Raw genomic sequence first — 24,528 nt, 5'->3', positions numbered from 1 at the left:
TAGTTCTACCAAGCAGCTGTTTTTGATTACTTTCCCATTGTTCTGCTGGGGGGGGGGGATATCACTTGAACTTGCTGTGCAGCAGTAAAGAGCGACTGAAGTTTATCAGAGCACAAGTCACATGACTGGGGCAGCTGGGAAACTGGCAATATGACTAGTCTCATGTCAGATTTCAAAATTAAATATAAAAAAAAAATCTGTTTGCACTTTTGAAAAACGGATTTGAGTGCAGCACTATTAAACTGATGCATTTTGGAAAAAAAAACAAAAAACATTTTCCCATGACCGTATCCCTTTAAATAATAATAAAAAAAAAAAAAAACGGAGGCCTACACTGGTCATACATGGCTCAAACTACACCGTATCCGACCGACAGGCATGAGGAGCAAACAATCAGAGCATCAAGAAGTAAGGAGGAATTGCAGAGAGTGGCTTCTCCTAGCTTCCTTTCCCCCAGAGGAAATCTGGGTATCGCAGGAATACCGGTGTCTGGGGGCCCCACAGATGGCCTCTATGATTGAAATTGGCCAAACTGCCCTCCAAGCCTAAAACTTTAGCAGAGGCATTAACATTCCTGCTTACAAGCAAGGCCAAAAATGGAAAAAAAAAAAAAAAAAAAAAGTGTGACAGAGGCCATGCTTCTCAGACCACATATTGGGGGGATCTCCAAACTTTTATACCTGTGAGCTAGTCAGATGTAAAAAGTGTTGAGAAGCAACATAGAAAAAGGTTCCCGGGGGTGCCAAAGAAAGGCTGTGATTGGCTATTTGTCAGCCCCTGTGTGGACTGGTAGCTTACAGGAGGCTCTAATTGACAGTACTGCTCGTTTTTATACAGCCAAAACTTGTCCCCAAGCCTAGAATTCAAAAATAAGCTCCTGCTTTGATTCCACTGAGAGCAACATCCAAGGGGTTGAAGAGCATGTTGCTTAGGAGTCTGGTTGGGGATCACTACTTAAAGGAGAACTAAACCGTAAAAATGAATAGGGCTAAAAATGCCATGTTTTTTATACTGAATTTATTGCACCAACCTAACGTTTTAGCTTCTCAATAGCAGCAATGTCACAGGGGGTCGCCATCTTGGAAAGTGTCAGTGACACTCACATGCTCAGTGGGCTCTGAGCAGCTGTTGAGAAGCTTAGGGCTCGTCACTAATTATCCAGCACAAAATGAGGTTGGTCTGTAATAAACTGATGCTACAAGGCGGATTATTAAATTCTGATGCTAATTGCATTCGTTTCTGAGCTGCCATGTAGTAATTATCTGTATTAATTACTAATCAGCCTTATATTGTGACATTTCTATTCTATGTGTACTGTATATTGTGAGTGGGTCCCTAAGCTCAGTAAGTGACAGCAGCACAGAGCATGTGCAGTGAATCAGCAGAAAAGAAGATGGGGAGCTACTGGGGCATCTTTGGATACACAGATCTTTACTGCTAAAAGGCTGTGGTTGCCTTAGGCTGGTACAGAAGCACAAAACATAATGTACTTCTTTAGTTTAACTGTCCTTGTCCTTTAATAATATCCACCCCAAGAGTCCAGAAACAAGGTTTTTGATGCACCTACTCACTCTAAAGAGCTTGCTATTGCCACATCTAGTGCTGCTATGCCAGATTGTAAAATTAAATGACTATACGATACAACACTGCAAGCTCTAAATTAAAACAAGGGCACCTGCTATTATTCCTGCTGTGGCTACAGGGATTTTCGTTATTTTGTGATTCAAATATCTGGAGGTCACAGAAGAGCCTTGAGAAACCACGGCAATGGGCTCCTTCTCTGTCAGCAATAATCGTGCCAGAAGAATTGACGCTCCCCAAGCAGGATACAGAAAAGCCTCCAGAACAATGAGCGGAAGTTTTATTTTTACTCAAAAAAAAAAAAAAAAAAGAGGCTGTGAATTCATGAAATTGGCTCTCGCTAGAATTGGCCAGTGCTTTTGCCGTAATAAAACGATTACCAGAATCCAGGGACAGAGGTTTCCATTTGGTTTTCTCCCCCCCCATGCAGATGCCCATGGAAAAAGTCATAAGAAACCCCCATGGAAGCTTTCCTATTAAAGCCCCACTATACACACGACACACAAGAGATGCCATAGGAAACGACTGTGTCATCACTGACTCAATATCAACCGTCCATATATCAAAGAGATAATAAAGCAGGCCAGACATTTAAAGGGGATAAAAACACTTTTCAAGTACTGGTAAGGACCCGGTTATGCAGAATGCACGGGACCCGGGGTTTTCCGGATAAGGGTTCCTTCCGTAATTTGGATCCCCATAACTTAAATCTAATGAAAATAATGTCAACATGAAATAAACCCAATAGGCTGGTTTTGCTTCCAATAAGAATTAATTTAATCTTCGTTATTATAATTCATAATAATTAATTAGTTGGGATCAAGTACAATGTACTGTTTTATTATTACAGAGAAAAAAGGAAATCATTTTTAAAAATTAGAATTATTTGCCTATAATGGAGTCTACGGAACGTGGCTTATCCGTAATTCAGAGCATTCTGCATAACAGGTTTCCAGATAAAGATCCCATACGTGTACAATTTTAAGTAACTTTCTGATATACTCTAAATTACACGTTGCCAGTGGTTTCTGCAGTTGTGATTGTATTTGCTATCGCATTTAGCAGCCGTTTGACCTGTTCTGGGGTTGTGGAAGAAGTCAGCTTTCCTCCAGACACTGGTATCCTCATACATTGTTTTAGAAGTCAGAACCGCCAGTGCAAGATAACAGCAAGGGACAGTCAGCTCTCAATTACATCGACAGGGAACTTTAAAACCACTGAGAACGTTTAATTGATGTATATCGGGAAAAGCATCTTATTGTTTTCAAAATTCCTCCCAATTAGGGTCGCTCTCTTAAAAGAACAGTAACACACAAAAAAACCCAAAGTGTAATGAAAATATAATGTACTATTGCCCTGCAACCTTGGCAACAGCAGGACTGGAGGTTTATCTCACTGGTGACTTGGAGATATAGTGGGTGTCTTGGCATTGTTCATAGTATATATATATATATATATATATATATATATATATATATATATATATATATATATATATATATATATATATATATATATATATATATATATATATATATATATATATATATATATATATGCACAAGAGCCATGAACATCTTGTAAATTATATCCTTATAAACGGGGACTAGCCAGGTCATCAGTTATAAATGATGAGTAGTGATGTCATTTGTCACGACTCACTAAAATTGTGTATTGTAATAAATAAAGTACCCCTTGTTGGAAAGTATAAGGATATTAGAAGTAACTTCGGAGTTCCATGACCTGTACAAAAGCACTTGGCCTTCGGCCTCGTGCTTATATATGGTCATGGGACTCCTCGGTGACTTGTAATATCCTTATATTTTACAATAGGGGGTACTTTATTCAATATATATATATCTCCATTAAATCTAAAGGGAAGGAGTAACATTAGAGCCCACTGAGACTTACCCAGCCCTGCTATTCCCCTTAGATATAATTCCCGTGCTATTGACTAGCATTGCACAGATTTCATTCATGGATAATTCAAGGCAGAGGGCGTCAACCGCACTGAGGAATCGATGGGGGGGGGGGGGTTAATGGCACTTGCAAGAAAAATATAAAAGGAACTGTATAACCAGCAACACATGCTGTAAACATAAATAAAACATGAAAATTAGGTTTTATTAAAGGGAAACTAAACAAAATTTGTAAATGATTGTGTAATAATACACAAACTTTATATACAATATGGCCAATTTGTATTCCCCCACCCAACAGTCAGTTCACTAAATCAGCCGTTGGTACAATTGCATAATATTTTTTATTGGCCAAAATGAAAAACCAGTGAGACAGTGCCCTATATAGGCACATCATGTATTTTGCACTGTGCTGGTGCTACTCCCTGAGCTTGCAGAAGGAAAGCAGCCATACCAGAGCCTACAAATGAGGCCTGTTACAATCCCTACACACCTATTCCTTAAGCTGGCCATAGACGCAAAGATCCGATCGTACGAATCAACGTACGATCGGACTTTCCCATCTCCCAACCTGCCACTAACCATTCGGATCAAAGTCTTACCATTCAGATCAAATAAAGTAGTAAAAGAACAGATCAGCCGATGTTCTGCCCCTGACAGCAATCGTACGATAGTTATGTCCGACAAAGCTAGTGACAGTCTCCCACTGAAAATCATACGAGCGGCAATACATGCAGATATATTACCCGCAGGCGACAGAAATCTTCTAACCTGTCCGATCGACCAAACGACCGTTCTACGCCGGACGAAAAATGTCAAGGGCTCTCCACACACGGTCCGAAAATCGTAAGTATCCACGATTCGTACGATCGAATGGTTGCGTCTATGGCCAAGCACATTCGCTTTAATGCAACGATGTCCTACCCGCAGGACGTTTTTGCTTCACTACAATTCTCAGCACTCTGGAAATTAGAGTACATAGGGGGTGGATAGAAATGTCTGAACAAAATAAAGCCCCCCCTTAGGTAGGGAATAATTGTATCACTTGTTAACCCTGAACACTGAATGAATAAAGGAATGCACAAACTGCCATTCAACGAGCCAACTGCCAGCATCCTCTGATATAATGAAGGGCTGGGGCATGCTGGGTGCTGTTTGCAAAGGGCAAGCAGATCAGTACAATTTATTTTTTTATAAACGAGTCCTTCCCAAGATTGGCTGCACATTTGCCTTGGTTTATATAATGTGCCCAATTTCCTCAGTAATGTAAATACATCTGGTCTGTGCACAGCCCCTCCCCAACACACACACGTGCAACTTACTCCAGCTCACAAACTAAAGCCTTCCCAGCCCCCCTTGTACACATATACAAACCTCCCCCCTTATACTATCCAGACCTCTAGCAGTCAGCAAAAATATATCCCTGCCCCCAAACTAGTCTCCAGCACTGCTGCTCGTCTACACTCGCTCCTGGATAATCCACAGCCGCAAATTGGAACAAGAGTAGTTATGGAATTAGGGGACGATTTATCCACCAGCAGCATCAGCACAGGGGAAACCTGCCCCACACAGAAAACACATCTCAGGTGACCTATTGCCTCACAGTCATGCACAGCAGCCTCACCTGCCCCAGGGATCCCAGTCTTGGGTTCGCCCGATCCCTCAGCACCAAACGTCACCTTTTTCTATAATATCCAGCAATTTCCCCCCCTGCTGCGAGTCCGCTAATCCAGAGGCTGCCGCACAACTGGCGGGGGAGATCTCACTGTAAGCAGGCGATAGGGGTTCTTTCCTATAGTTCCATATGTACCGTCCCCCGGGCGCTACGAGTAAATCCCCTGCTGCGGGAAAAAGCTGAGCAGCGATGGTCGATTCCTTGGACTCCACAGAACGCTATGAGAGCGCCTATCTGCTATCTGAGCATCTCGCTACAACACACACTAGTTACTCTCCAGTCTCCGCCTCTCCTCCGCGACCGTATCCTTAGCCCCTCCTACTTTGCAGCGTCACTGGCGGCGGGGGGAGGGGTCGGATTTCACTGCGCTTCATTAATGCTTCCATTGTCCCAGGTGACCTGCAGGCACAGGGGGCGGAGTTTCGCCTTAAATCCCAAAGGGGCCACGTGGTGCTGGTTCCTTCCTGAGCTGCCCCTGCACGTTACTCTAACGCCCAGCACATGGCCCAGGGACAGCAATATATTATTATTATTTTAGCAGTATTCCCTTTATTTACTGCTTTCATATTGGCATTCCCTAATGATCAGCTGAATGCAACTATTAGCTTTGCTCGCCATTGTACATGGTCTAGAAGCCAGAAGTATCAGTCTGTTATATCTGAAAAATCAGACAAGTCTACAAGATGCAGTTGGAATTTGCTGCATTTAAAGGAGTAGTTCCCCTTTAAATAGATACTGTGATGGGAAAAATGTTTTTTTCAAAATAAATCAGTTAATAGTGCTGCTCCAGCAGAATTCTGCACTGAAATCAGTTTATCAAATGAGCAAACAGATTTTTTTTTTATATTTAATTTTGAAATTTGACATGGGGCTAGACATATTGCCAGTTTCCCAGCTGCCCCCAGGGGCGCGCCGCCAATGAGGCGAGCTGAGCTGCTCGCCTCAGGCGGCAGCGCCTGAAAGGATTCCAGGGGCGGCAAAAAGCCGCTCCTGCACCTTTAAGAGCCGAATTTCCGGTTTTTGAACCGGAAATTCGGCTGTACTATTGCGAGGGAGCACAATTGCGCTCTCTGCAATAGTGTTTCTTTTCCCCTCCCAACACGTAAGTTGGTGAGGGGGGGCGGCATTGCAGGAGCCGCCTCAGGCGGCTCCTTAGTCTGAATCGCCGCTGGCTGCCCCCAGTCATGTGACTTGTGCTCTGATAAACTTCAGTCACTCTTTACTGCTGTACTGCAAATTGGAGTGATATCACCCCCTCCCTTCCCCCCCAGCAGCCTAACAACACAACAATGGGAAGGTAACCAGATAGCAGCTCCCTAAACGCCCATTTTTGTGGCCACAACCCCTAATTACCATGTTCATTTTACAAAATTGGGCAGATTATGAAAGTTTGAACATATTTCTGTGGTTTTTTTCTGTTATTACAGTTTACTAATGAAGGTGAATTGCCCTTTAAAGGGGAAGGAAACCTAGTCGGCGCAAAAACCCTCCCCCCCTCCCGTGTGTTGCCCACCCTCCCTCCTCCCCCCTGGCCTACCTGTCCCGCTGGGCAAATGCCCCTAACTTGTTACTTGTTGCATGCGCAGTAGGAGCATTTCGCCGGTACGGATCTACTGCGCATGCGCCAAAAGTCACAAAGTTTTCTGACTTCACTTCGTGACTTTTGGCGCATGCGCAGTAGATCGTACCGGCGAAATGCTCCTACTGCGCATGCGCCGGTCAAAGCAGGAAGAAGATCGCGTGGAAGAAGATGTCGTCTGTGAACTCCCTGGACTGGACCTGCGCAGAAGGGTAAGTAACAAGTTAGGGGCATTTACCCAGCAGGACGGGTAGGCCAGGGGGGAGAAGGGAGAGTGGGCAACACACGGGAGGGGGGGAGGGATTTTGCGCCAACTAGGTTTCCTTCCCCTTTAAGCTGTGAGTCTAAACTTTTGTACTATTGCTGTCAGGGGCAGAACATCAACTGATCTGTACTTTTCTACTTTATTTTATCTAAATGGTTAGTGGCAGGTCGGGAGATGGGGATTTGCGTCTATGGGCAGTTTAACACAAGATAACAGCTCCCTGGTAGGTCTGAGAACAGCACTCAATAGTAAAATCCAGGTCCCACTGCGACACATTCAGTTACATTGAGTAGGAGAAACAACAGCCTGCCAGAAAGCAGTTCCATCCTAAAGTGCTGGCTCTTTCTGTAAGCACATGACCAGGAAAAATGACGTGAGATGCACCTACACACCAATATTACAATTTGAAAAAATACACTTGCTGGTTCAGGAATTACATTTTATATTGTAGAGTGAATTATTTGCAGTGGAAACAGAGTAATTTAGAAATAAAAAAATACATTATAAAAATCATGACAGAATCCCTTTCAGTTAACTTTTAGTAAGTAATAAAATGGCTAATTCAAAGCTACTTTTCATTGGTCATTTTTTTCATAGTATTTTAAATTATTTGCCCCTTTCTTCTAATTCTTTCCAGCTTTCAAATGGGGGTCACTGACCCCATCTAAAAATAAAAGTTCTGTAAGGCTTCACATTTATTGTTATTGCTACTTTTTATTACTCGTATTTCTGTTCAGGCCTCTCCTATTCATATTGCAGTCTCTTATTCAAATCAATGCATGGTTGCTAAGGTAATCTGGGCCCTAGCAACCAGATTGCTGACATTGCAAACTCGAGAGAAGCCCGAATAAAAAGCTAAATAACTCAAAAACCACAAATAATAAAAAATGAAAACCAATTGCAAATTGTCTCAGAATACCACCCTCTTAATCATACCAAAAGTTAATTTAACGGTGATGGTATAGAGAGTGATATTCTGAGACAATTTGCAGTTGGTTTTCATTTTTTATTAGTGTTATTTAAGTTATTTAGCTTTTTATTCAACAGCTCTCCAGTTTGCAATTTCAGCAATCCAGTTGCTAGGGTCCAAGTTACACTAGCAACTATGCTCATATAAAGTTACTTCTTTTTTTTTTTGCTTTAGAGACATTTCAGCCCAAATCCTTGCTTCTTACTAGGAGCATCTATCCATTCCACTTTCTCTAGCTGATGAAACTTTGCATTGTAGGGTGTCAGCCAACCTTATGGACAGGCAGCTCAGCAGACCCCAGAATTAGCTGAATGTTATCTTTCCCTTTGTAATAAGGCAAAAGCGATGGTTGATTCATCGCATCCTACAGTAGTGCAGGGAAAGGACCCTTAGGACATGCCCACCATTTAACCATTTTCTACATGGTTGCACATAATGCTTAGAAGGTTTCTTCAGTCTGCCTGACAGCAACATTATTTCTAGACATTTGGTTCCTGATTGCTGTTTCCACAACTAAGAAGCCAAAGGCACCATGATGAACGGGTTGTTCTCCTTGAGGCTATGTTGGTGCTGTGGCAGCAATATTTATACAAAATTGTATGATTTGTATTTTGCTTGAATGCTTCCCAAATTGATATATATATTCTAACATTCCTATCATACAAAAAACTCCATTTATACTTACTTCTTGCTACCAGTTACAAATATGTTTCATTGTTTCATGTGGGGCAAAATGTACTTCCACTTCTACTCTGCTTTAAATTATTTCCCCCCCACAGAAAACAATGGAATCTGTTTGTATTCCAGGCTTTTTAAAAATTAAAAAATACTTAAAAAAATTACTTTCTATTTTCTATTTGTGACAGTTTTTCTAATATTGAAGCTTAAAGGGATACTGTCATGGAAAAACATTTTTTTTCAAAATGAATCAGTTAATAGTGCTGCTCCAGCAGAATTCTGCACTGAAATCCATTTCTCAAAAGAGCAAACAGATTTTTTTATATTCAATTTTGAAATCTGACATGGGGCTAGACATATTGTCAATTTCCCAGCTGCCCCTGGTCATGTGATTTGTGCCTGCACTTTAGGAGAGAAATGCTATCAGAGCACAAGTCACATGACTGATTCATTTTGAGAATTTTTTTTTTCCCATGACAGTATCCCTTTAACATGTCATTAAAGGCAGCTATTAGAATTGATACAATAGTTGCTAATATTCCCCAGATGCTGCTGAGAAATCTATCAACTAAATGTAGCCACTAAGTGTAGCAAAATTGTAACAGTTCAGAATCTGCGCCTGGATCACTGAGCTGCCACAGCCTCTAACACCAGAGATATCAACAATTTTGGAAAACTTCCTTTTTGGAAAAACAATAAAAAATGAAAAATAGAAAAGCAATTGAAAGACAGTCTTTATTGATAGCGAATAATCTGAAAACAACTCAACTGAAAAAAAGTGTTTGGAAGGTCAACAGCTTCTTTAATACACAATATACACTTAAACAGACACCATATACCTGCCCCCTTTTTTTGACATGGGTTGATTCTGTTGGCTTTATGTATAAAAGGTGTAGAAAAAAGATATGTGTACACAAACAAACCTGACTGCAAAGAAACCATGATAGTCTGCCTGTGGCACCTCGCCTATAGACACATGCATGCACCCCTTCTTCACCTAGTTCCATTTATTTGATCGATTTTGGCACTTGAAGTCCCTCTGCTTTCCAGAAAATCAGTGCACCAACATACTGTATCTGCTCCAGCTCTTCCTTTTTGTGTCTGCAAGTTACCCTCCCATTTGGATTGTAAGCTCTATGGGACAGGGACTGCCACCCTTTTGTCTCCTTGACCCTAAATCTTTCTTGTAACTGTACTTTGTGTTTGTATTATTGCACTTTGTACTTATTTAATTTTTCATTGTAATGACCCTCTGTTTGTTCTTTTAATTTATTGCTCTTCTGCACAGTGCTTTGTACTCAAGTAACACTATATAAATAAAAATATACATACCTACATCTTACATTCCACACACAAAGTAGTGGTTCCCAAACTGTAAAAATGATGGTTGATCCCAATGTTATTAATAGGGAAAAAAGATAAATATATAAGAAGGCCGGTATTTTTTTCCAGAAAAGGTGGCAACCCTAGTTACACCTTAAATTCCAACTTGAAAGTCAGGGTGATATTTGGGTTGAATATGTATTTGCTGTTCTAGATATTCTGGAAAATATGAGTGACTGAAACACCTCCTAAAAATGCTTTTTAAAGGCTAGTCTAGATTTTTGCCCCCATCCTGTAGTTGCAAATAGTTACGGTGAAGTTGTTTTCTTGCAAGCCTGACCATACATGCCAAGATTCACTCATTTGGCGAGTTCACGAACAAGCACTTTTTTTGACCAGTATTCCCACCTTGAGAAAGGCGATATCAGGCTGGCCCGATTCTTTAGCCCTTGCGAATACACTCCTCTTTTTTTAAACCTGCCCAGTGGTCAGGGAGGCCCATTGGAGGTGCCCATACAAGGGACAATAAGCTGCTGATACAGTCTGTCGTCAGCTTTTAATGGCCCCTGTATGGTCACCTTAAAGGAGAACTAAACCCCAAACATGGATGTGGCTAAAAATGCCATATTTTATATACTGAACTTATTGCACCAGCCTAAAGTTTCAGCTTCTCAATAGCAGCAATGATCCAGGACTTCAAACTTGTCACAGGGGGTCACCATCTTGGAAAGTGTCTGTGACACTCACATGCTCAGTGGGCTCTGAGCAGCTGTTGAGAAGCTAAGCTTAGGGGTCGTTACTAATTATAAAACAGAAAATGAGGTTGGCCTGTAATATAAGCTGATGCTACAGGGCTGATTATTAAATTCTGATGCTAGTTGACTGGTTTCTGTGCTGCCATGTAGTAATTATCTGTATTAATTACTAATCAGCCTTATATTGTGACATTTCTATTCTATGTGTACTGTATATTGTGAGTGGGTCCCTAAGCTCAGTAAGTGACAGCAGCACAGAGCATGTGCAGCGAATCAGCAGAAAAGAAGATGGGGAGCTACTGGGGCATCTTTGGAGACACAGATCTTTACTGCTAAAGGGCTGTGGTTGCCTTGGGCTGGTACAGAAGCACAAAACATAATGTACAATATTTCTAGCTAATTTTTTAGTTAGGCTTTAGTTCTCCTCCTAAAGGTCTCGCAAGATGAAACTGAAACAGCCCTCTTATTATAGAAATACAGTATATTTATTGCTGATCACAAGAATTCCCTTTATTATTATTGGCAGCCTGATGCACAAGCATTGTGAGCAATGACCTACAGTCCCAAATATGGTCCAGTACATATTTCCCTGTGCCCTTCACAAGCCTCATTGGCTTTCTGTATATCCTCTGTCTTATTTTTTTCAGTAGGTGCAAATTTGTACCAGAACAGTAACCCACAGCAACCAGTCACCAGGCCTTCATTTGTGCCTCGATTTAAGTTACATTTTTCATACAGGCAAAACAATCATTTCAACCCTTATTGATGGTATTTATATGAGTGGCACATGTTTGGAATTAACTTATCTTTATGACGTTGTCTAAAGTTGAATCATTAGCTGAACAGAAACGAATTGTTTGGATTAAATGCTTCCCATTCATAAGAGTGATGCAGAAGAAAGTATTTCTAGCAGTGACACTAACCCAACAAAGATCATTCTTTATGATCATGAACTTATATTAAACCTTTTCCACTTTTCCAGCCATAAAAGCTATAGTATAATCTCACTGAATATCCCATGACTGTGTCCCAAATCATTTCTAGTTACACCCATGCACATGTGCCTTATCAGCATCCATTTCCCATATCACCAATATGCAGGGCTGATGGAAATCGCATTTCCAGAGGAAAAAGGGGAATTTGATCATTCTTACTCCCAAAATATTTACAATGCCAATGGAAAAATACAAAAAAAACCCCAATCAAAATAAAAAAATACTACCATAGATTCTAGGCGCACCTTTAAATATTTTTATTATATGTACAGGTATGGGACCTGTTATCCAGAACACTTGGAAGCTGGGTTTTTTTTTCAGCTAAGAGGTCTTTCTTTAATTTGGATCCCCATACCTTAAAGGGGTGGTTAACCTTTGATTAACTTTTAGTATGTTGTAGAATGGCTAATTCTAAGCAACTTTCCAATTGGCCTTCATTTTTTGTACTTTTTGAATGATTTGCCTACTTTAACTCTTTCCAGCTTTCAAATGGGGATCACTGACCCTGTCTTAAAACAAGTTCTCTGTAAAGCTACACATTTATTGTTATTGACACTTTTTATTACTCATCTCTCTATTCAGGGCCTCTCCTATTCATAATCCAGTCTCTTATCCAAACCAATGCATGTTTACTTTGGCAAGTTTGACCCAAGCAACCAGATGTGAACAACCCTTTTAAATCTATTTAAACGATTTATTTAAAATCATTTAAACATTCATTAAACCCAATAGGCTTGTTTTGCCTCCAATAGGATTTTTTATATCTTAGTTAGGACCCAATACATAGTACTGCTTTATTATTATAGAGAAAAGGAAATTACTGTATATGGTTAAAATAGAGCCTAGTTGCCATTCCCATAATTGAGAGTTTTCTGGATAACAAATCCCATACTGACCATATGCAGGGTGCAAATGTATTGCCACAGGTCTCTGTGCTGTGCCCACCAATGCCAGACCCCCAACATCAGTGCAGATATTATGTCCATCAATATATCCTGCTAACCTTTCCCTCTGCTTTAGCAGCAGCATCTGTGGTTGTTCATTCTCTCATGTAGAATTTGTAGGACAATTAACCTCTGCAGCTACTAATTCTGTATTTACACTTATGTGCAACAATGTCCAGACAGCCTACCTTTGTGGTTTCCCATTCAATATATACTGCTTACCCTCTGTCTGGGCAGAGTACGTGCTGTAATTCATTCTGTTGCCCATTCACTTTTTACTCTTTGAGTACTACTCACAATGGCCTTTGTTTGAATGCCAGATGTGATTCATGGCTTTCTTCTGTACTGCTACAGGATAAAAAACCTTTTTAATATAAAATGATGCTGTTGCCAAGCCATCTTTAATTTGCAGGTGCTGGGCAAAAAGATAGAAGGGAGGGAAAATGGTGTGGCAATGTGGGTTTGGATAGGAATAGACACTTGTTAGTTGTAACTAGATTAATTGTTTTCCACGGAGGTATAAATGTTTCTGCTTTTATCTGAATCATTGTTTAGACCACACTTATAAAGGTGGCCATACACGGAGAGATCCGCTCGTTTGGCGATGTCGCCAAACGAGCGTATCTCTCTCCGATATGCCCACCTTGAGGTCGGCAATATAGGGCTGATCCGATCGTGGGCACTAGGGCCCAACGATCGGATCCTAACGAACGGGAACGGGTGGTCAGATCACCGGATCGCATCAACGAACAGATGTGGCCGTGATCCGACGGGATTTTTAGTCCCATACGATCGAGATCTGGTCGACTGCTACAGGATAAAAAACCTTTTTAATATAAAATGATGCTGTTGCCAAGCCATCTTTAAATTGCAGGTGCTTGGCAAAAAGATAGAAGGGAGGGAAAATGGTGTGGCAATGTGGGTTTCAGCCAAACAACAACTGCCATATAGTTTAATTTAGAATATGCCTCTGTATACTGGGACATTCACAGTCATATAGCATTAGCTTGGGAACAGACCCTTCCAAATCACATAACAGGGATTCGCTTGATCCATTTGGTTCTATCTTTTGACTGGGTTACAGCCATGTTGGAAAATGAATCTGTGTTGTGGGAATGATTCGTCTCACCTAATGTTCAACCACTCCAGAGCACTTTATCCATTCTGAGCACAGCAGCTTCCGTGTAATGGTACAAGGATTTCTCAGAAGATTCACATTCAATACTTTACTAAGCAAGGGGGAAATTGCTGGAAATTTGAATTATGGTATTTTCTTAGATTCTTTAAAAAAAAAAGGTAATCATTATTCCAGCCAGGGCCGGTCAGAAAAATTCGATTTTTCAGAGTTTTTGGCATCACTTTAATACTGTAATATGGGCATAAACTATTTATGTATAACCTTAACTCAGCTCATCCTAGTAATTAGGAAATATAAAGTAATTGCAGCTTAACAGCATTATGCCACATTTCCACCAGGAAAATTCTGCTTGTAAACAGGATTTAGCGGTTGTTTATGACTTCAACCTGAGGGGGGGTTCTTTGTACAGCACCTTGTAGTTTAAAAATGCCTTTATTCACAATTTCATGGCAAACCTGGTCAGCAATGTTTCAGGCCAATGTGGCCTTTTATCAAGGAGTGCTGGGGGGACAAACAAATATTTAGTTGCCCCTAAAAGGAGACTACTTCTAGATCTATGTTTGTTTATGTCAGGGGTCCCCGACCTTCAAGTGCAACACAAGCATGCAAAAAAGGTCCTGGATTGCAAAATAAGGGATGTGATTGGCTATTTGGTAGCCCTATATGCACTGTCGGGAGGCCTACAGGAGGTGGGCATTGAAAGTACTGTTTCTATTTTTGCAGATGATACTAAATTGTGCAGAACTATAGGTTCCATGCAGGATGCTGCCACTTTGCAGAGTGATTTGTCTAAGTTGGAAAACTGGGCAGCAAACTGGAAAATGAGGTTCAATGTTGATAAATGCAGGTTATGCACTTTGGTAAAAACAATATAAATGCAAGTTATACATTAAATGGCAGTGTGTTGGGAGTTTCCTTAACTGAGAAGGATCTAGGGGTCTTTGTAGATAACAAGTTGTCTCATTCTGGGCAGTGTCATTCTGTATCTACTAAAGCAAATATAGTTCTGTCTTGCATAAAAAAGGGCATTAACTCAAGGGATGAAAACATAATTATGCCTCTTTATAGGTCCCTGGTGAGGCCTCATCTGGAGTATGCAGTGCAGTTTTGGACTCCAGTCCTTAAGAGGGATATAAATGAGCTGGAGAGAGTGCAGAGACTAAGTGCAACTAAACTGGTTAGAGGGATGGAAGACTTAAATTATGAGGGTAGACTGTCAAGGTTGGAGTTGTTTTCTCTGGAAAAAAGGCGCTTGCAAGTGGACATGATTACACTTTACAAGTACATTAGAGGACATTATAGACAAATAGCAGGGGACCTTTTTACCCATAAAGTGGATCACCGTACCAGAGGCCACCTCTTTAGACTAGAGGAAAAGAATTTTCATTTGAAGCAACGTAGGGGGTTCTTCACAGTCAGGACAGTGAGGTTGTGGAATGCACTGCCGGGTGATGTTGTGATGCTGATTCAGTTAATGACTTTAAGAATGACTTGGATGATTTATTGTACAGACATAATATCAAAGGCTATTGTGGTACTAAGCTCTATAGTTAGTATAGATATGGGTATATAGAATTTAATTAAAAGTAGGGAGGGTGTGTGTATGGATGCTGGGTTTTCATTTGGAGGGGTTGAACTTGATGGACTTTGTCTTTTTTCAACCCAAATTAACGATGTACAGGGGGCTCTGTTTGGCAGTGCACCTGGATTTATACAACCAAGCTTGCCTCCAAGCCAAGAATTCAAAAATAAGCACCTGCTTTGAGGCAATTGGGGGCAACATTTAATGGAATGGTGAGCAACATGTTGGGGATCACTGGATTATTTCATGCCCATGAACCTTCCTTTGCCTTTTACTATCTGTAATGGTGCATGTGAGAATTCTGTAAAAAGATACTGTATTTTTCACCCAATCTGACAAAGTAAATGTGGGCCAGCTAGAGCCAGCCCAGAATCCTTACAGATAGGGAGGGGGCTGGAATGTGCAGTCACTTTAACGTGCGTTTTACCCATAATGCAGCATTTTCCCCATAATGGCAGCCTAGTAGCATCCTCCGCAATTGCATTCTACTGTGATGCAAATCAGTGCAAGTTACAGCTGGCATTCTCACAGTGGGGGTAACTTGTTCAAACCGTTGTTTCAAATCCATTTTCTTGGATAAATTGCTCTGCTTTGGTCATCTTTGCTTTCTATATTTAGAAAGGTGAGTGGTGGAGTTCTAGATTCAGAGTGTAGGGAGTCTGTCTGCACTTTCCAGGCAGCTAATTGGTGTACCGGCAGTTCCAGGGTGTGGTGAAACCTCAGGGGATTTAAACAGAACAGGGACTCGTAATCTCTTAAACCGTCCCATTATTGGACAACTAATGACCACATCAGAAGGGTGATCCAGCTCATTATTCTATCTTGCCTTCATGAGCTGTGTCCAATATCATAGTGCCTACAAAACAAAATCTGTTGTTTTTTTTACATAATTGAGATTTGTACAGTCTATAACAAAAAGTGGAGATTTATCTGCGTCGTCCTCCCAACAATGAGCCCGTCTGTGGTGTGTCAGGAAAAGTGTAAAACTTATACTTAAGCTTTTACCTAATATACGGACTGGAAAACAAACTATCATATGTATATGTTCCTCTGGTAAACAGTTTGTGAATAATTATGTGCATTTGCAAAAGGAAACAGAGGATTAGATGTGATGAGTCTATGGTGGATACATCACTAGTGTGGGAAAGTTCCATTATTGGAAGGGACGACAATTCTACAGGATGTGTGCTGTTCTGATTATTATTTGAAATGATCTGGATTGTCTTATTTAGCCTTAGCAGGTGCTTATTTCTCAATTCCTGGTTTGGAGGCAAGTTTTGGTAGTAGATGTATTGGCAAACAGAACAGGTAGGCTGCCAGTCCACTAGGGGCTACCAAATAGCCAATCACAGCCCTTATTGGGCACCCCCATGAATGTTTTGGATGCTTGTGTTGCTCCCCAACTTTTTTAACATTTGAATGTGGGTTACAGGTAAAAAAAGGTTACCTTTTGTATGCCTTTCCCATCTAAAGTTTATTCTAGCCAAGGCAAATGCACACAGTATACCTGTCAGTGTAAATGAGGCCCAAAGCAGATGTAGCACAATACAGACAGAAATTCTGCTATTCAGAATGCTCAGGACCTGGGCTTTTCTGGATAAGGGGTCCATAATTTGGATCTCCACACTTTAAGTCTACTAAAAAATAATGTAATTTATTTAAAATAATTTAGTTTAGTACAAGGTACTGTTTTATTATTACTATGCATTTTTAAAATGGGAATGATTTATTAAAATGGACATTATGGGAGGTGGCCTTCCCATAATTTGGAGTTTTCTGGCTAACGGGTTTGAAGATATCAGATCCCATATCTCTATTTAGAATATATAGACATTTTATGCATACAGCTCCTTAAAAAACACTCTGACTTAACAAATCAGGCGTTATTTGTCCGCATATTGATATTTAAGCCGACCAACTAGTGCATTGTATAATAAGCTTCTCACAGCCTAACAGGCTAAAGCCGGGGGAAAGGAGGGATTTGTTTCTGGCAAACATTTTTACAAGTGCAAAGTAAGAATAATTAAATGTCAATGTTTATGGAGTTTTGGAGTTACTGACCCTTTAAAATAGGAAATCAATCACTTTGGATAATATGACAGCTGAATGTTATTTTCACATGCGTTTTTTTTTTTTTTTGAAGGACCTCATACATTATTTCCAATTGTTCCAACAATTTTCCTCTATACATCTCTATAGTTTTCCAAGGAAGTTGTCAGAATAACCAATTTTCTTTTTGTGCAATGTTGTTACGTGACTTTGTGATTCTCCCATCCACAGTTCTCGACTGACTTATCCTCCTGACATCACGTGAAGATAATGCATAATGATTCATTTTATTGCAGAATTCTCCCAACCCAGTATAACTAAATGGGGCCTGATTCTCACAAACAGTTCTCTTATGACTTTCATCAGTCCTTCAAAAACAGTCTAGTAATTAGATGCCAGTTGAAATCACAGTCATGGCATGTGGAATATTGGTGCAGGTATGAGACCCGGGGTTTTCCCAGATAATGAATTTGGAACTTCATACCTTGTCTACTAGAAAACCATGTAAACATTAAATAAACCCAATAGGCTGGTTTTGCTTCTAATAAGGTAGTAGTACAAGATTACAAAGAAAAAGGAAATACTTTTTTAAATATTTGGATTATTTCGATAAAATGGAGTCTATGGGAGATGGCCTTGCCATAATTCGGAACTTTCTGAATAAAGGGTTTCTGAATAATGGATCTAGGGTTGCTACCTTTCCATGCTGGTAACTCTGGGCAGGGGCTGAGGTTGAGGATGATGATGTCACGTTGTGATGTTGTGGGTATTAACATTATGGGACGGGTCAGTGTCAATCTTAGGGAATCTTGCCCGGTTTTCCGTTTAGGAAAACCAGGCAGGCAGTTCTGACCTGAACAGCCCTCATGAAAACCAAATTGTCCAGGTCAAAACCGTACAGGTGGTAACCATAAACAGATCCCATACTTGTATGTATAAGTATGTGCATTTTATACACCATTATTCCTGAGTTATATGGAAGAACATGTGCATGTCCTGTAGCCTATGAATGCATTTTGGAAGGTTAATATGTTTTCTCAACTTGTGATCACCCACTGGGGTTGACATTACAGTATGGGTGCATGTATAAGTGCTGATCAGTTCCAGCTACAGTTGGGTTTTGGAGCTGGTTGATATAGTGAGAGGTTCATATCAGCATTGAAATTGAAATTTTCAAGATCAGCAATGCACAGATGGTAACAAAAATACCACATCCTTGGTCTGCAAGATTACTCTTGCCTCAAATAGGGATGTGCAGAATCCAAGGGGCCGATTCACTTCGAGTGAAGGATTCGAGGTAAAAAAACGTTGAATTTCGAGTAGTTTTTTGTGCTCCTCGACTATCGAATTGGCGTAAATTCGCCTGAGTAGAATGATTCGAATAGATCAAGCGCAAAAACGCTGCGACTATTCACCATTCGATAGTCGAAGTACTGGATCGAGCGCAAAAACGCTGCGACTATTCGCCCATTCGATAGTCGAAGTACTGTCTCTTTTAAAAATACTTCGACTGCCTACTTCACCACCTAAAACCTACCGAATTGCTTTAAAAGCCTATGGGAAAGTCCAATAGGCTTGTTTTCCAAGTTTTTGATCGAATAAAAAGGCATTCGATCGAATGAAAATCCTTCGAGCGAATATTTGATCGAGTGCCTATTCGCCTGGCGAATATTCGCCAATTCGACTATTCGCCAGAATTGTCTATTCGATTCTATTCGATTCTATTCCCCAGTCGAATTTCGAGGGATTTAACCCCTTGAAATTCGACCCTTGATGAATTTGCCCCCAAGTGTTGGTTTGGTAAATGGCAACATTTCAGAACTTTGGTAGATTATTATCTTAATAATAGCCGTTATTAACAGATAATGTATGATGTGTCAGAAATTTTTAGATGGTGTACCTATTGCAATTTAAGGCTGGCACTACATATTGCAATTAGGGTTGCAACCTGGCAGTTGTTTTACCGGCCTGGCTGGTAAGAATGATGGTTGATCCCAATGTTATTAATAGGGAAAGCAGATAAATATATAGGAAGACCGGTATTTTTTTCCAGAAAAGGTGGCAACCCAAATTAAAATTGAACTTCTTTATGTGCATCTGCAGATTTGAGGTTGGTGGGTCTAAAACCCAATTCAGAGCGCAATATCTTAATAATATCCATTATGAGGGTTTAGTTGACTCGATATAATGTATCATGTGTCAGACATTTTTAGATGGTGTACCCATTACAATTTTTCATAAAAAAACAAAGGGTCTGTAAGGCTACAAATTTATTGTTATTGTAATCTGGACCATAGCAACCAGATTGCTGGAGTTGCAAACTGGGGAGCTGCTAAATAACTCAAAAAACACAAATAATAAAAAAAAAAACATTTGCAAATTGTCTCAGAATATACATCATACTAAATGTTAATTTAAAGGTGAACAAACACCTTTAAATGCAAACTCAGGGTCGGACTGGACCATTGGGGGCTCGCTCCTGGCAGTCCCCGGGGGCCCCTTTTGACCTCTAAACTCTAGCCGCATGCTTGAGCGAAAGACGAGGCACAATCACCTGACCCTGTATAAACTCAATTGTGACTCCGCAAATTTTGCCACAAATTGTGTGGCACAAATTGGTTCCATTCATTAAAGGTACTTGCGACTTGAGCCACACCTTACCCTTACACTTAGAAATTATAATATCTCTGCAGTTGCATCCAATTCACATTTGCACTTTGCACTTTGCACACTGCATTTATGTTCGTAAATGAACCCCCCCCCCAGGCTGACAGCTCTAGAGCACCTCGCATGGCCTGGATATTGGAGTCTAATGGTCTGAGGGAGTAGGTTGCAGGTGCTGGAATATTTTTTAAAATACTGTATAGCATTGCAGGGCTTGTCAATGATACTGGCACAAATAGGAACAAACCAATTTCATTCAGAGAGAGAAATAGTGCAAAGCTCTACTGTACCTACTGTTCCAAATCTGTTCCTCTTACAGTAGGTGGGAAACCCGTTCCATCACAGTTCTTGCATTGGTTGGTGCTACTAAGCGCTCATTGGAATTCTGCTCTGCCATAGGTCATCAGTACCTGCCAAACACTGTCAGCCTACAATCAGGCAGAAAAGGGCAAAGGGATTAAAAGAGATCTCTGTAAGTAATGGGACCAGCTTGTACTAGGGAATCCTTTTGGGATGTTTAAATTAGTGTTTACAAGACACATTGAGGTCATTCAGGTTTGTCAGCATTAATTTGTTTGTTGCTGAAATGACGGCACCAACAAATGCTTTTATCGTTGCTTAAGTTTGTCCTAAACAGATAATTAAAAGAAGTAAAAAGCAAAATGCTCTTTAACGTTTCCTCATAATTGCTTCCTGCAGCCTCCGGAGTTCACGGTGCCAGTTTTATGGTTCCAAGTGATGACTGTAGTTTAGACATACGTTGTGGAGCACTGGTGGGGAGCTGCCAGGTCTAGGGGATGGAAAGGTTTTCCAATTGCAGTAAGGTTTTAACACTTGCTCTACATTGCAGTGAAGCAGGCTGAGCTTTTCTCATTCACTGAACATATTTGCTGGCAAATGTTACTGTTGGTCTCCTGTCCTTCACTTACATTGTGGAAATATGCCTTTCAACCTCATCGCCAATAAGTACAGAAGCCCGCCCAGGGCCGCCATCAGGGGGGACAGGGGAGACAAGGGTCCCGGGCCTGAAGGGGGGCCCGGCAGTGCAGCAGTTTTAAAAGAGCCGGGCCCTCCTTACGAGCGCCCGAGCCGCGAGGCCATTTCCCAGGTTGTAGAATGCGGAAGTGCCGAAAAGCCGAACAGCTGAAGTCCCTAAGCAGCGAAAAGACCTGAAGTCACGAAAACAGCCGAAGTCACGAAAGGAGCCGAAATTAAAGTCCTGAAGTGGCGGGCCCCTCCCTGGCTGGCCCTAATGATACAACCTCATTTGGCCGTAGCTGATGATGTCTTCTACATTAATGTAGCTCATGCCCAATCAGGCCCTATCCAGTAAACACTTTCTGTATAAGCTTGCATAGAATTTCATCTTCCTAATGTTCTATGAGGGTCCACAAAATGTAGTAACTTAGTCTTATCCAAGCCCCGTATTTTGATACATGACCCTAGCCACTATGAAATTTGCCTTGTATGGAAGCACTTGCTTTAAATGTAATTTTAAAAGTAATTCAGAAGGTGCACTATCTAGTCCTTTGCATATAAGCAGACTGAGAGGCAACCCTTAGCTGTGAGCTTGCTTTGGGTAGGGAAGCACCGAATCCTGGATTCGGTTCAGAATTCAACTAGGATTCTGCCTTTTTCAGCGGGATTCAGATTCGCCCGAATCCTTATACCCGGCCAAAGCAAATCTGAATCCTAATTTGCATATGCAATTTAGGGGCTGGAGGGAAATCGTAAAACATTTCCCCCCTTCCACTCCTAATTTGCAAATTAGGTTTGGGATTAGGTTCGGTATTTGGCCAAATCTTTTGTGAAGGATTTGGGGGTTCGGCCGAATCCAAAATAGTGGATTCGGTGCATCCCTACTTTTGGGGGAGTGGGGTTCCTTCATGCACAGACCTGTAGGATGTCCCAAGAATTTGGGTAAATGATAGTGACTCTGCTCTCAAAACTTCTACACTCTAAAGGTGGCCATACACGGTCCGATAAAAGCTGCCGACAGACCAAGTCGGCAGCTTATTGGCCCGTGTATGGGGGCCCCCGACGGGCTTCCCTGATCGAGATCTGGCCGAAAGTCGGCCAGATCTCGATCGGATGGGATTAAAAATCCCGTCGGATCGCGGGCGCATCTGTTCGTTGATGTGGTCCCGCGATCCAACCGCCCGTTTGCGAATGCTAGGAACTGATTGTTGGGCCCTAGGGCCCACGATCGGATCTGCCCGATATTGCCCACCTCAAGGTGGGCATATCGGAGGGAGATCCGCTTGTTTGGCGACATCGCCAAACGAGCGGATCTATCCATGTATGGCCACCTTAACACACAAGCAACCCTATGTACGTTTCTTCTAGGCATGAAAATGAGAGCCATTAACATACTTTTTCAACATTCTGTAAATAGAAAGAGGGACAAAAAGATTTGCTGCGATTTTTGACCACGCCCATTTTTATGACCACACCCCGTAATCACCATGTTCATTTTACAAAATCTGGCAAGTTTGAACACATTTCTGTGGTTTTTATGTGTCATTACAGTTTTGCTAATGAAGGTGATTTGCCCTTTAAGATACAAGTCACAGTTTCCCCAAGAGACCTGATTTATCTTAAATTGTTACAATTGTTTCTTTGCTACAAAATTGTTACAAATGTATCCAAGTGCACCTGCCACGTATTCTGGGCTCTCTGCCAAAATCCAATTTAGTTTTAGAAACTTTGTATCTTTTTATGGCTGTTCAGTGCAGGAGATCAAACAGAAAGTCTGGATATTTTACTAACAATCTGGGACTGCGGGTTGAGCTGTCAAAATCGGGACTATCCCATGAAGAACAGGACAGTTGGGAGGTATGCATTAACTCAATATATCCTGCTAATTCTCCCATTCTCACTGCAGCAAGATCCTACCTAGCGGCACACAACAAGCACAGATACCAGGATTCCAAAGTAAATTGGATCAGAGCATTAGAATATATCAGAAACAATCTCCAGGGCAGGAGCTACAAGGGGATGCTGGAGTGCTTTCCATGGCCCATTATCTAGAAAGCTTACAATCAGAACCTGACAAAACCACCTGAGGTACACATCTTAGCACTCACCATATTAGGGCCCCATGAATGTAAAAACTGGAACCTGAATTTCCTTTTTTATTTCCACACTTGCTATCCTACTTCTTTTTCCTGGATAAAAATAAAATGGCTAACCTGTGACATATTATGATGGTGCAATATCTGCATGTTTTTGAGCATGTTAATAACAAGGATAGATGGTAATGCATGTATAATAAATAAAGCTGCAAGCTCGCAGTCTTCTTATGAAATGCAATCTGCACTGTCTGTGCACCCATCTTGCTAAGAATAGCATTGTCATGTTCAGGTGAGCTGCAATCCCCTGTGCCCAGTGCTGAGAGCAATCAATGTAGGTCACTTTCTGCATATGCTGCAGAGTCTCTATGAATCAGCATCTCTTGTCTGTGAGCTCACTGCTTTATTATATGAGCTTGCTGCAGGCCCTGTTGATCCTGCTCTTCATTGTATGCTCGTGGCTCTGTTCATATCACCAATGATTTTTTTGGCAAGCCAGTTGATTCCAGTTTATGTGTGATTTGAGTGTATAGGAGCAGCCAGTGGTGTAACCATAGGGCCCTAAAACATTCATAGGTTGACCTATTCTACCAAGATACATTGAAACTGCTTCTTAATAATACCCTTCCTGGGACCTCTACATCAGGGCTGTATTTAGGTCCGATGCCACCCTAGGCATAGGACCTGAACATGCCCCTTAAGTTGTGCGCGTGACATTAACACGTCGTTCGCGTGACATCGCATGGCGGAAGTGACTTCAGCACACTGTGCGCCTGACCTCACGTGGCAGAAGTGACTTCAGCACATCGTGCGTGTGACATCACTACCGTGCATTTCCTCTGGTCCCCCTACCCTACACCTCCCCAGCTCCATCACTGTCAAAACTGCGTCTCCATAGGCACAGGCCCTCGGGGGCCGTAATATAAATACGCCCCTGCTTTACACCCCTGTTCCCCCTGCAAACCCAGTGTCTGCTTCCTTTGTAGTTACACCCATGGGAGCAGCACCCAAGCCCAAATATATGGACACCTTTCCACAAAGGACACTAAAATAAACTGATCTACGACAAAATAAGTTTGACAAAACCAGATTCTTTCTTTTCCTTATTAAGATTCCAAAACTTTTTTTTATTATTGACACCAATGGTAGCACACCCTCTGGAAAAAATAACTAATACCAGATGTTTCCTATAGCCATGAATGAGCATTCAGCTTCTGTATGTTGACAGTTTGAAAACTACACCCATATTTGAAGAATGCCTTCTCCCAACTTCACTTTCAGATTTCTTCCTGATTGTTCAATGGGATATTGGCCTGGACCCATGATCATTGATGGAGACT

At 41.2% G+C, this 24,528-nt stretch overlaps 1 protein-coding gene across 2 annotated transcripts in view; it reads right to left on the bottom strand.

The window, feature by feature from the left end:
• Positions 1-5,503, bottom strand: part of sema4c.S (semaphorin 4C S homeolog) — a 33,687-nt gene extending 28,184 nt beyond the window's left edge. Inside the window, exon 1 of one of the 2 annotated variants that reach the window (XM_018255150.2) lies at positions 5,125-5,503. The gene's annotated coding sequence lies outside the window, so the exon portion shown is untranslated. The remainder of the gene's footprint in view (positions 1-5,124) is intronic. The other variant, XM_041588140.1, reaches the window with a different exon arrangement.
• Between the last annotated feature and the right edge of the window lie 19,025 nt (positions 5,504-24,528).

Source organism: Xenopus laevis, chromosome 3S (assembly GCF_017654675.1).
Source record: "Xenopus laevis strain J_2021 chromosome 3S, Xenopus_laevis_v10.1, whole genome shotgun sequence".
In the NCBI taxonomy this organism is placed as follows: domain Eukaryota; kingdom Metazoa; phylum Chordata; class Amphibia; order Anura; family Pipidae; genus Xenopus; species Xenopus laevis.
The sequence above is the reverse complement of the archived record's forward strand: the minus strand, read 5'-3'. Positions and strand labels throughout refer to the sequence as shown.